The following is a 12,986-nucleotide window of genomic DNA, read 5'->3' as shown; positions in this document are numbered from 1 at the left end:
ACACTTTAAATTATTTTTGGTCATGTGACATTAGCTGTGCTAAAGAGTGGAATGACTCAGGAGCTAGAAACTGCATGCAACAGCCCTGCTTTTCTCTGCTGCTTCTCATGTCTTCCCTTAAATCTTCTTTTTATTATCATCAAATTACTAGGAAGAAATCAATTACAAATCCTGCATTTAAAAGTCCTGGTTGTCATTTAGATCAATTTTAAGTATTTAAAAATTTTTTATAAGACTGTTTTAAAATGCCTAATTCCCTCCTCTTTATAGAGTGGAGTGTGTGTGTGTGTGTGTGTGTGTGTGTGTGTGTGTGTGTGCGTGTGTGTGTGTGTGTGTGTGGTGGTGGTGGTAGAGACGGCAGGTGGTGGGGATGTATCAGGATGTTTCTATCTTACTCATCGTTTTCCTATAAAGAGGTAGCTCTGCTGTGTCAGAGGTTGTGAAAGCTATGGGGAATGATTTCATAGAATGGTTTGACCCATCAAGAAAAAATCCATTCTTTTGACATATGGGATCTATAAAGAGATTTAAGTTCCAAATGTTCCTATATACATGGGAATTTTTAGAATTACAGATTTTTAGCATGTATCTATCTCATGATTTAAAGAATAACAGCTGCGGCTGAGAGATTGAGTTTCCCAGAGCTACATACTAAATTAGAATGAGAGGCAAGGCTAGATCACTAGTTGACAGTTTTCACTGTCTTTCGTAGCACTAACACGATTTACCTCTAGTGTAAATCCAAATGGCATATAGCAGGTGTGCTGATATTGACTCTGTGTGTGTGTGTGTAAATTCTATGAAATAGAGTTTCTTTCAGTGTACATGTTATGTTATTCAGTGGCATATTATGTGCAGTGTTCAATTTTCTCAGACCTCTTGATGAGGCATCCAAAAAAACTAAAACAACAACTGTGGAGACTCTCTGTTTCTTAATATTCTCCTTTCCTCATTTGATGAGGTATGTTATTCTACTCTGCGCCCATGAATGATATGTATAGTCACATCATAGATCATAACTCTGTTCTTCCTGCCTAACAAAATAGATGGTACATGTAGATTAGTCTATTGACTCTTACAGATACATCATCTTGTGCCCTGACCTTCTCTCTTTTTTTTTACTTATGGGCACAGGCTGCACTTTAGTTCTTCAATATCTTGAGAAAGGAAAAGGATTAAAATGTGTCACTTCCACATACAATATTTATGGAGTACCACACATCTACTGAGAACTGTCTACTGTAGAGATTGAGACATAAACAAAGGCATGGAGTTTACCTCATGGAGTTTAATATGAATATGTGCCTGTACAGATAGTACTAAAGCTCTACATATTATAAAAATGAAAATTAAAAAATAGGAGAAAGTGAATGGGTCATGTATATGAGCACTTATCTGGTACTAGGCACTGTGTTAAGTCTAAGATGCAGAATAAGCTAACAGCACAATTTTTGTGCATGAAGAGCTCAGAACCCAGAAAAAAAAAGGATATGATAGTTAAATTAGATATTTAAGAGTGAGTTGAGTTTAAATAAATAAAAATAGAAAGTTACCATTCCAAGGACAAAGATGAGGCAAGCAAATACAAGGAAATAGGGAACTATAGGACATTACATAGGGAAATAATAGAAAGTTGCAAAATTACAACTTGATTGGGGCCCAAGGGTGCTGTATTTTTTTTTGTTGTTTTTCTGTGGCAGCAAAAGTAAGGATAATGAATTTGACTTTTGATGTTATGCTTTTAACATAGTAACACATGCTCTCACATAGAGATGAAAGTGAAGGTGAAAAATAAGGCGAAAATTTTATGTCCAGATATCAGATTAGAAGATAAAGCTGAATATATGGCTGTGTATGAAGCTGTGGCAAGAATTAGATTATGCATAAATGAACATCATTGGGGAATAAAGGTGGGGTGAAGATGACTGGGGTATAACTTTAACATTAATTGGAGTAAAATGAATCTAGAAAGGAAACTAATTAATTGTGGAAACATAATGAGAAAAGTTGGAATAATAATGTTATAGGAGGCAAAGCAAGTAAGTTGACTACCAAAGACAGGGCTTAAAAGCAATGGCAAACCCATAAAGTGGTTATTTAATAAGAAATTAGGGTAGGAGCTGATGAACTTTGTTGTTATTATTATTATTAGGTCATCAGTGGATTTTAAGAGGTTTAGTAGATTTGCACAGAAAGGAGCTCAGACTGAAGACTAAACTGGAAATGAGAAACCTGAAGAGTAATTTTAGATTTTAAGACGTTTACCAGTGAAAGGAAATAGATAACAGTTTTTACTTTGAGGGGTAATGTACTGTTGAGGGAAATTAGATGTTAGTTAGGCTTAGAAAAACCTCAGCTCCTTCCTAGAGTAAAGTTATTAAGTTAGTAAAAAGAAATTTGTAAAAGAAAGAAACAAAAAATATATTGAAGTTGCAGGAGACAAGAAAGTGAAGGTTCAAGGATGTTTTTCTCTGAAACAGGAAGAAGGGGTAGGAAATGATTTAAAGGAAAGCTGATGTAACTCACTTGAGGTGCCTATTCTTGGAAATTAAATCCTTATCTGTAAGATAAAATATCTCTTCTATTAAAATTAGTTGGGTCCTCAGAAAATGCTGTTTGTGGCATATGGACTTTCTCGAAGAAATAATTAATCCTCAGTAGCAAAACACTCTCCAGCAGAGCACATTTTAGTCACATTAATCCTTGAATCGGAAACTAATAACACCATTTCACATTAGGTTTATTGTACATACTTCAGTTATCTATTTTTTATTCAGAATGACCTGTTTAAAAACAGCTTCTATTTTAAATTTGCATAGGATTAGACCAACATATATCTATTACGCATATCTAGTTTGATGTTAAGGTCTGGTTTGTCAGCCTCTGAATTAATTATTCAATCTCTAGCCTTTTCTTCTCTAAGTTTTATCAGTACTTTCACAAGGATATGTATAAAGAGAAAAAGTTGACTTAATTACAAACTTCCTTCTCTTTGGCAAACTAACCTCCTTTATGCAGCTTTCTACCAGAAATTCTTTCTCTCTTCTATTGATAGTTCCAGAATCCTCTTGCATCTACTCTAGATCCAATCTCTAGGCAATCCCTAGTACTCACATGCCATGGAATGGCAGTATGAGGCCTTGAAGAAGGAGCAGTCGTGATGAAGAATCCCATTCTTCACACTGACACCTGTGAAATAGCTGCCTTCTCAGTTCAGATTAACTCAGTTCATTTCAGAAGTGGTTGGATAGAAATATCACTTCCTTCTTTTTATACCTGACTCTATGAGGCCATATGGCGAGCCTGGCAGGTTAGAGTGAGAGGGGTAGAAGTAGGCATTTAGGTGGCAATACAGACACATATAACTTTCCTTACCTCAGAGCTGACTGTGGGCAACATTATAAAGGCAGACTTCTCCCTGCCCCTCAGAGTCCTCTTCTTTTCTTCTTTTTTCCCTGAGAATCTCCTCTAGATATCCTCCTAGCTACCTCACTCAGCTACTAAGCTTTATAAATAAGATTATTTTGAATCTAGCTTCAGGTCCCAGTTATTAAAACATTAAGATAGAATTTAGATTTTTTGTTTGGTTTTATTCTATTGTTATTAGGAAATTTGGGGTTATTATTGCCAACTGTAGAACTCTTATGCATTATGCATTTCGAACTTGATGTTTATTTGCCTCCGTGTTTTCTTGACCAACAATGTGGGCACTTTGGAGGCTGTGGAGGAGATAGCTGATGATCTAAAATGAAAACACTAACTTGAGTTTAATTCCATTAACAGCTGTTGTGTACCCACAGGAGGGCCATGGACAATGCTTGGTACTAGAGGTTCTGACGTGAATACTAACCATGCAGCGAACCAGATCAACACTTCTCAGCTCAGAGCACTTTCACAGGGATTAAACTCTATATTTGGTTTTGTCGCTGACTCCCTTTGAAAAATATTTATATTATAATTTTTAATAGGTCAGAGAAAACACAAATCAGGCCTTAGAATAATATTTTTCAGATTTCTGCTCTAAGTAAACATGCTAGAAGTTATACATTAAGAACTTTTAAAATTTCTATTGAAAAAATTTTGTAACAAAGGTCACAAACACTTTTAACATTAATTTCAAACCATTTTCAGAAGTTGCCAATAAAAAAAAATCCACTACTTTTCCTGTTTTTATCACTTTTTGCTATAAATTATGAATACATTTTATTTAGGGTGCTTTAAATACTGATGATAGTTACAAGGAAGTTTATTTCAAAAGAAACCAACTAGGAAAATATTTAAGGTGTTTTAATATATTTTGCATTTTTCAATACTGTGGATTTAGATTTTGCCAACAGCTACTTCACATGTCTATTATCTTTAGAATGCACATTTAATATGATCTCTAATTTTGTTTAGATATAATAAAAGTAAAATTTTTGAAAAAAATTGCTTACATTAGTGAAAAGTTGTGCTTTAGGATTCAAAAAAAGAAAAGTAATAGTGTCTATGAAAGCAAATAAGATCTTTAGTCATCAAAATGTGATTTTATATTACATTGATTTTAAGAAGCATTAAAATCTTATGTGCATTTAGTTGATGACAAATACCATTGGCAATATAGTGATGGCTATGGAAATTTCAAAGTGGCCAAGAACATGAGATAAAATCGTATTAAAATGCAAAGGTAAAAGCTACTGGCTTATCTCCCTGTAATATTCATACATTAGTGTTATCTCCCCCTTACTTCATTTGGATTTAGAGAAATCGGGGTGGTAAAAGCAGAAGTGGAGGTGGACTTTGCAAAACTTTTCCTGATTATATTCCACTGAAATTTTAAATCAAGATCTTTATTCGGAAGAAAACATAATTACTAACTACATTAATAATAATAATTTAAACATTTTTTCTATTACATAAGGACCTTTCGTTATTTCTGACAATATTTGGAGAAATGGTTTAAGAATCATGGGTATTTAAATATATTTTATCTATCAGAATGCGTTAAAAGATTTTTGAGGGTAAGAAAACCACAATTTTAGTTAATTTTTGGTTTTTAGTTGTTAAAAATAATTTTTTACTGGAATAAAATGATATTAGGAAGCGATCGCCCTCACGAAGTGCTTCGAATTGTTTGAATTAATATTACAGTGTAAAATGATTAAATCTTGTATTGCTATTTAGCATCAGTTGGGATTATAATTTACTTTCAGCATAAGAATGTCTTAGTGGTGTTAAGAAATAAGTATGCAATTATGTGATTGCAAAATTATGCCCTGTCCCATCTTGTGGTGGGTGATATGCATGGAAAAACAAAGTCCTTATTAGGCTCATATGAAAGATAGTGGATTGGTTGGAATATCATGAAAAAAGAGAGAGTTTATGATAAGATTATGATCAGAGAAGACTAACATTGTCTCCCTTCTCTGAATAACTGATGTCAAAAGGTGAAATATCTAAGACATGAAGCAAGCCACCCAGGGGGCAATTGTGATAGTATCTCTATTAACTCAACATTACTGGCTAGGATGTTTTCCTCCTTTTCTGTCTCTCACCTGGACTGAGCAACTATGGTGGCCCAGAAATTGTCAGGCAGGTAAGATGTGCCAGAGAAGTGCTCAGACTTATACTTGCGAATGCCTGCATCAGTGGTCTGGGGAACCTAGCTGTGTATAGATAGGGTGACTGTAAATTATCAAAACCACATGTGGTTAATAATTTCTCTAGAACAACAGCAGTAAACCAGGATTGTCCCAAGCAAACTATAATATATGGTAACCCCATTTCTGATAGTTGGAAGAGAGGAAAATCAGAAAAGGATGATGCCATATTTTATATTCGATTAGTCTACCCAAATAAATGGTTCATGATTTAGGTGTCTAGGTGTCAGAAAGTTAAAATGCAAAATGGCCCCTAAAAGCTAGATAAAGAGCATAAAAATAAGATACCCAATTGCTGGCCTTGATAAATCCACCAACAGAAATTTCAGATGATTCTTATTGAATCCTTAGTTACATCACCAGGAATGACCTAACTCTATGAATTTTGCACTCGACTTCTTACTAAAGTCAATTTTCTGCAGAAACAATTGTTTTAGTAAATATATGTTGTTATTGCCAACATAGACTCAGAAGAAGCAGAATATGGGAAACCTTTTTGCATTTTGATGGCTTCTGGCACTAGTCTTATGTCCTTAGAGCCATAACTTCCTACATCCTCAGAAATTTTAAGGTCAAATTAGACCTATCAAGATAAAAGTAATAATTTACACAAAATCTATGAATATTTTCAATTCTGGAAACTTGGTGGACTAATGAATATGGAAGTCCTTTACCAACATTTAGAAACTCTAAATATAATAAAAATGCTTCTTAAATACATAGTTAAACTCATAATAAGGGGAAGCTGCCAGTATTTCAGAAATAAAAAGATAACTAAAACCTTGAGAGTAAACATGAAAGCTGACATAGGGATCTGAGGAGTAGAAAAAAGGATATCATATTTAGAATAAGATCTTAATTCTCAGAGAGTTTAGTTTTAAAATCTGTACAAATATAAGTATGAGGTCTTGACCTTTGTAATATGGGGAATTCACACTGAAAACCTGTGTAAAGCAGAGCCTCAAAAAATTGTAGTCTCACTGAAATAAGAATTAGAAAATGCAAATATCTTGATCCAGAAATTCAAGGACATTGTCTCTGTCTGTCTTTTAAGAAAAAAAGAATTAAAACCCTAAGACTGCTTCAGGTCAGATAGAAAATGGATATATAATATTCTGTGGAAAGAAATTCCTCAGTGTCAGGCTGATATCTTTGAATATTTGGCAGAAGCAATTGAAAAAATAATAGAAAGTCATTTTCTCAAACCATAGATCTTAAAAGAAAAAAAAAAACTTAGACTCACAATAAACATATAATACAAGCTATATAAGAAATAAATTACCATAAGGGATGTTCAGCAGCCTTAACAAAAAAATGTACAGAACCAGCATCTCAGGAACTTGAAATAATAAAATAATACAAAACAAGCTATAAATAAGCATGCTTAAAATGATAAAGGTGTTAAGGAATAAAAACAAAACCCTATGAAATAAGAATGACAGGTATTAAAAAAAAGAAACCAAATGTAAATTTGTAAATGAAAATGATACAAATTAGCATTTAAAACTGTATGCGTTTAACAGATTAGATACAGCTGAAATAAGAATTAAAGATTTGTATATAGAGATGAGGATTTACCCAGAATGCATCAGTGGCATTCTTAATTTCAAGAAGCATAATAAGTAGAATTAAAAGGATCAGCAACACCAAAGAGATATTATAGAAAGAAATAATTGAGATAATGGAGGAGATTTGATATTTGAGAATATAGTAGCAGAGAAAATTCCAGTACTAATGAAAGTCATGTTCCTTGGATAGGAGAAGCACGAATCAAATGATGAGACTCTGTCTTCAAACCCAGATAAATTCTTTAACCATTTGAGAATTTAGTATTAAAAATTAATAAAATCGGAGATGTTACTTAGGTCTAGTAAGAGAAGGCAATACTAAGATTGCAAGGGTGTACATGCAGTTGAGCAGAGTAGGCAAGAGAGAAGCAATTGAAGAGCAGCATCAAAAGGTCCAGAAATGGAAAGAGGCACATATGGACCAGATGGGGTGATTCTGGAACAAATTACTTAAAACTACTCATACAACTTTATTGCTGACCAAAGCCTAACTAAAACACTCCAAGCAACAAATGGAATGGTCATAATTTTGGAAATATATTTCTTATTTGAGTTTAAATATTTGTTTGTTGCCTTAAAAATTTTATCATGACTTCTTTTGTCATATTTAGATTCTTACAAAAAGAGAGAAAATATGATACAGTGGAAGACTCCTTTGTACCCATATTGATCCCATTCCTATCAGTCCCTTCTCAGTTAACAGCTATTTTGAATTTATATTCATATTTATATTCATATTCATATTCTTTATATTCATATTTTTCAAGTATACTCCATACAACTTGCACACACAATATGGAGTACTGTTTTATGTATTGTAAAATTTTTATATGTGTTATCATACTATAAGTATCTTTCTATATTTTTCTTTTTACCCTCAACATGATGTTTTTGAGAACTGATCATTTTTATGTATGGACATATAGTACAATCACTTCAACTAATGTATAGTATTCCTTTATGGAAATGGATCACAAATTATTTACAATCTCATAATGATGGATATTTGGGTTACCACCAAAATTTTTTTACTAGTATAAACAATGCTGCCATGAACATCTTTATATATTATTCTTTATCTACCCATGAGCTTGTGTAGGTATGGCAATGGATTTCAAATACTCCCTTGAGTACAGTCCAAATAGTTAGTCAATAGTCCAGATTTCCACCACCAGCATTATAATAGTGTAATCTACTTTCTTTTATAGAAGATAAACCCATTATAGCATTTTGGAGAAAAGTAAATAGAAAAATTCTTAGTGTTGATATCACTTATATGGGGGATATAAACCTAAAAGCAACAAATGAACAGGAAAACAAACAGAGACTCATGGACATGGACTATAGACTAGTGGTTACCAGAGGATAGGGGATGGGGGAGGAGGGGAGAGGTAGACAGTGTAAAAGGGGTCAAATATAGGGGGTTGGGGGAGGGTGACGTGGGTAAAGGGGATCAAATATAAGGCAGCTGAAGGAAACTGGACTTTAGGTGGTAAACACAATAGAATATACAGACGTCAATTATAATGTACACCTGAAAATTATATAATTGTATTAACCAATGTAATCCCAATAACCTTAATTTAAAAAATTCTTAGTATTCATGTGAAACAAGACATTCAGTTCAGGGTTGTTTTTTCACTACTTAGCACAATAATTACTTAATAGTATAGAGTTTAACAGAGTTCCCATATGCCCCACACCATTTTTCTATTACTAACATCTTACATTAATATGGTACATTTGTTATAATTAATTGACCAATATTGATAGTCTTATTAACTAAAGCTATGTTCGATTAATATTTTTTAGTTTTTAATTAATTTTATTTTCTATTTCAGAATCTCATTCAAGATAGATTACCTTTAGTTATCATGTCTCCTTAGGCTCCTCTTAATTGTGACACTTTCTCAGACTTGCCTTGTTTTTGACGGCTTTGACAGTTTTGTGAAGTATTCTTCAGGTTTTGTAGAAGGTCCTTTATTGTTTTTTTCATAATTAGACTGGAATGTAGATTTTTGAGAGGAAGGTCACAGAGATAAAGTACCATTTTCATCACTTTATATCAAAGATACATACTATCAACATGATTGATCAGTTGCTGTTGACTTTGCTGACTTTGCTGAGGAAATGTTTGTCTTCTTCACTATAAAAATACTCTTTTTTCTCCTTTCTATATTGTACTCTTTGGAAAAAAGTCATTATGCATACAATTAAGAAGTGCAGAGTTATGCTCTCCTTCTTGATGACAGAGTACATAAATTATTTGGAGTCTTATGCACAGGAGATCTCTCTCCCATTTGTTTATTTATTCAATCACTTATCTATATCAATATGGATTCATGGATATTTATTTTTTACAAATTGGGTTATAACCCAATATAACTTTATTTTGTGACTCAGATTATTCCAACTTTAGCCAATGGTTGCTCTTTCAGTTGGTTTCTGTATACCTCTGACACATCATTGTTTATGTGGATTTTTCTTTTCTGAGTACTTCTTTATATTCTGGTATTACAAGATGTTTTAGGCCCATCTTTTACATTTCCTGTCTTAGTCTTAGAATCAGCCATATCTGTGAGGAGATCTGGTTCTTTTTATTGGAGAATGGTATTGGAAACCAAGAGCTGAGCATGGGGGTGGATTTAACCTTTTCTAAGCAATTAGAATAAAACTAAAACTAAAACTTAAAAAAAAAAAAACGTTTTATAATAAAATTATGTAAGTGGCTTCAAATATAGTGGGGAGTTTGGTAATTCATCTCCTCTCTCTTTGGTAAAAGCAATGTTCTAAATCTGTATGCCTCCAGTGAATTGCCTGCTCTCTGCCAAGCATGTTTTAGAGCGTTGAGGTACAATGGAGAACTACACAATACTCCTGCTGTTGTCAAGTCTACATTCCAGTTTATAAAGATAATAAACTGCAAAACAAGTAAATGAACAAGGCAATTTCTGAGAATAATAAATGCAATGAAGAACAGAAAACAACAATATTTTTAAAAAGGACATGGTTGCATGAGGGCCGGGCAGTTAACTTTGGCTGGTTAGGGAAGACATCACTGAGGAGGTAAAATTTGAGTTTAAGTAAGTTTTCAGCCACGAGATCATGGTCGTGTGTTTCAAATAGAAGGAATTGTGAGTGTAAATGCCGTAAGGAAAGAGAGACCAAATTTTATAGGTGTTTGTAAATTATTATAATGGTTTTATCTTTATTCAAAATGCGACTAGAAACCATCGGCAAGATTTAAGTAGAGACTCACATAATCTGATTTGTGTTTTTAAATAATCATTCTGAGTTTATGTGGAAAATGGGTTGCAGAAATAAAATTAGTGAAATCATTCATGAGACAAGTTTAGTAACCCAGGTGAGCCAGGGTTACTTTAGTAAGCCAGTGCTAGAATAGACTATCTAGTAGCAGTGGTGATAGAGACATGTGAGCAAAGTTTAAGGTATCTTGTGAATAGACATAGTAAACCTGACTCTGGGTGATGGGGCTAAAGATGAAAGAGCCAGGGTTAAATTTGTCTGTTGTCTCCCCAGTGACTGTGGGAGAAGCCTTCAGGGAAAAGCCCTTTTTCAGGAGCAGTCCCAAGTCAACAAAGACTCGATCGAGATTAATTCCTTAAACTATCCCTGGCTGCAGCGCTAATTGCAGAGTTTCACTTTCTCAGTATGGTTTCAGTGAAACATCACTGGATCACAATGTCTATTTCTTCTTCCCATTAAATTTAAATTAATTTGAATTTCCCCTTACCAGAAAGGTAATGTATGTTCATTAGAGTTCATTTAGTAAACACATACAAGGGAACTAAAGGACATATAATTTATCCTTACATTTTCTACCATAAATATGTTTGTTAGTTGGTTAGTTCTTTTATAAATGTGCTTATGCTCTACTTGCTGGTTTTTTTTTAACCTGATTTTTTTGCTTGTCATTAAATGTTTTTGTATGCAATCATTTTTATGTCTGCATGTTATTCTATTATGGGAACACCAAAATTTATTTAGCAAAAGACTTGTTGAGCCCTTGGAGTTTTTCAATATTCCATTGTAAAAATATTTCAACAAGTAGTATGTAAGCTAAATATTTACTTACATTTTTATTGGGTTCTTTTGCTAGATTTCCAGATCTTGAATTGCTTGATTAAAGGATATAGATATTTTCAAGGTTCTATATGATTAATTGCCACATAGAAAAATTGTAGTGATTTTACATTTTTCACAGCATTGCATACAAAATATCAGTTTCTTTTATGCCAGTATGCCCGTACTGAGTAGAAGCATTAATTTTTTTTTCAAATTTGGTAGTCGAAAATGGAGTTCCTTTGCTTAATTGGTGATAAAGTTAAAAAGTTTGCCCGTTATTTTATGAGGTCTTGTATCTTTCTTTAACCTGTTGTTTAGTCATATCTGTTGCCCAGTTTTTTTCTATTGTGATGATGTTTATTGAATTATATGAGGATTTTTGTATTTAAAATACATAATTTAAAAATAAATCTGCTATTATATCTGTTGCAATGGTTTTCCAATTTATAGTGTCTTTTAATATTTTTATATATACAGAAATTATATGTTTTATTTACATATGTTATATTTATTTATATTATGTTATTTGCATATATATAAAACTTTGATGGTCTCCCATAGTTGAATACTTAGACTACTCACCCAATGGCTATATAAATGTTTAGAATTTTAAGCATTTTATTTTTTTAGTTTTAGTCTATCTAGTGTCTATGGTAGTAAAGAGTATGCTAGGGATACAGTTTTTTATGTTAAGAATTAAACCGTAGTTCCAAGACAATTTTTTGGTCAATGTCCCACACAGCTGGGAAAGCTGGGCGTTCACTCCCTTTCTTGCAAGGGAGAAATCATGGCTGAGAAGGTCTACGCTGTGCCACCTTGAGGGAGGGATGACGCAGGCAAAGTCAAGCTGTTCCTCTTTTCCATTCCAGTGCATCCCAAATCATATATATAAAGTTTTTGCTCTATATATTGGTGTGCTAGAAATTCTCCTCTGGAAACCTGGATTTCCACAAAGGCTCTCTTGTCTGTAAATAACTTCCTAGTCAGTATTCTCCAGGTGCTCCTGGACTGTGGCTGAGTGGGACTAGAACCAATTCATAGGCTTCTGTAGGGACCACAGCTGGTACTGAAGTCCAATGCAGGTGGGTGAGATGCCTCCTTGGTCTATTGACATATCATGTTAGATTCCACAATTCCCACAGAGATACCTTTGTTTGTGGATGGATGCTGGATTTTTGTTGTTGAATAGAGGAAGGGAAATTCAAGGGATGTCTTATGCTATCATAATGCTGACATCACTTCACTAAACCACTAGGATTTAATTGGAGTTAACCAGTTTAGCCCTCCTAAAGAGTCTTAATGCATGTCTTCTTCTAAACCTCAGCTTAGTTATTTGTCCTTGTTAAAGGCCTAATGTCTTTATTACTTTATTCTTAGAAATCTCTGTCTAACATAAATATGCTAACTCACTATTAGAAAATGTTTCACTTTCTGCTTGATCATATACTGAAAAAAATTTCCACTGAATATGTTTCTGTCTTCAATAGAGTCCAGCATTACAGTGAGTTTTTTTTTTTTGTGATACCCAGTGCTTCTGAAAATACATATGAACTTTCGTCCTAATTATATGTAATTCAAATGTCACTTCCATTAAATGCTCTCTCTAATGTTTTTGTACGTAATGTCACATTGTCTTCTGTACTTCCATCACATCCTGCAGCTATCTCTACACTTGTCATGCTGTGGACTAGCC

The sequence above is a fragment of the Pteropus vampyrus genome, unplaced genomic scaffold (assembly GCF_000151845.1).
Source record: "Pteropus vampyrus isolate Shadow unplaced genomic scaffold, Pvam_2.0 Scaffold2, whole genome shotgun sequence".
In the NCBI taxonomy this organism is placed as follows: Eukaryota; Metazoa; Chordata; class Mammalia; order Chiroptera; family Pteropodidae; genus Pteropus; species Pteropus vampyrus.
Note: the sequence above shows the minus strand (reverse complement) of the source record.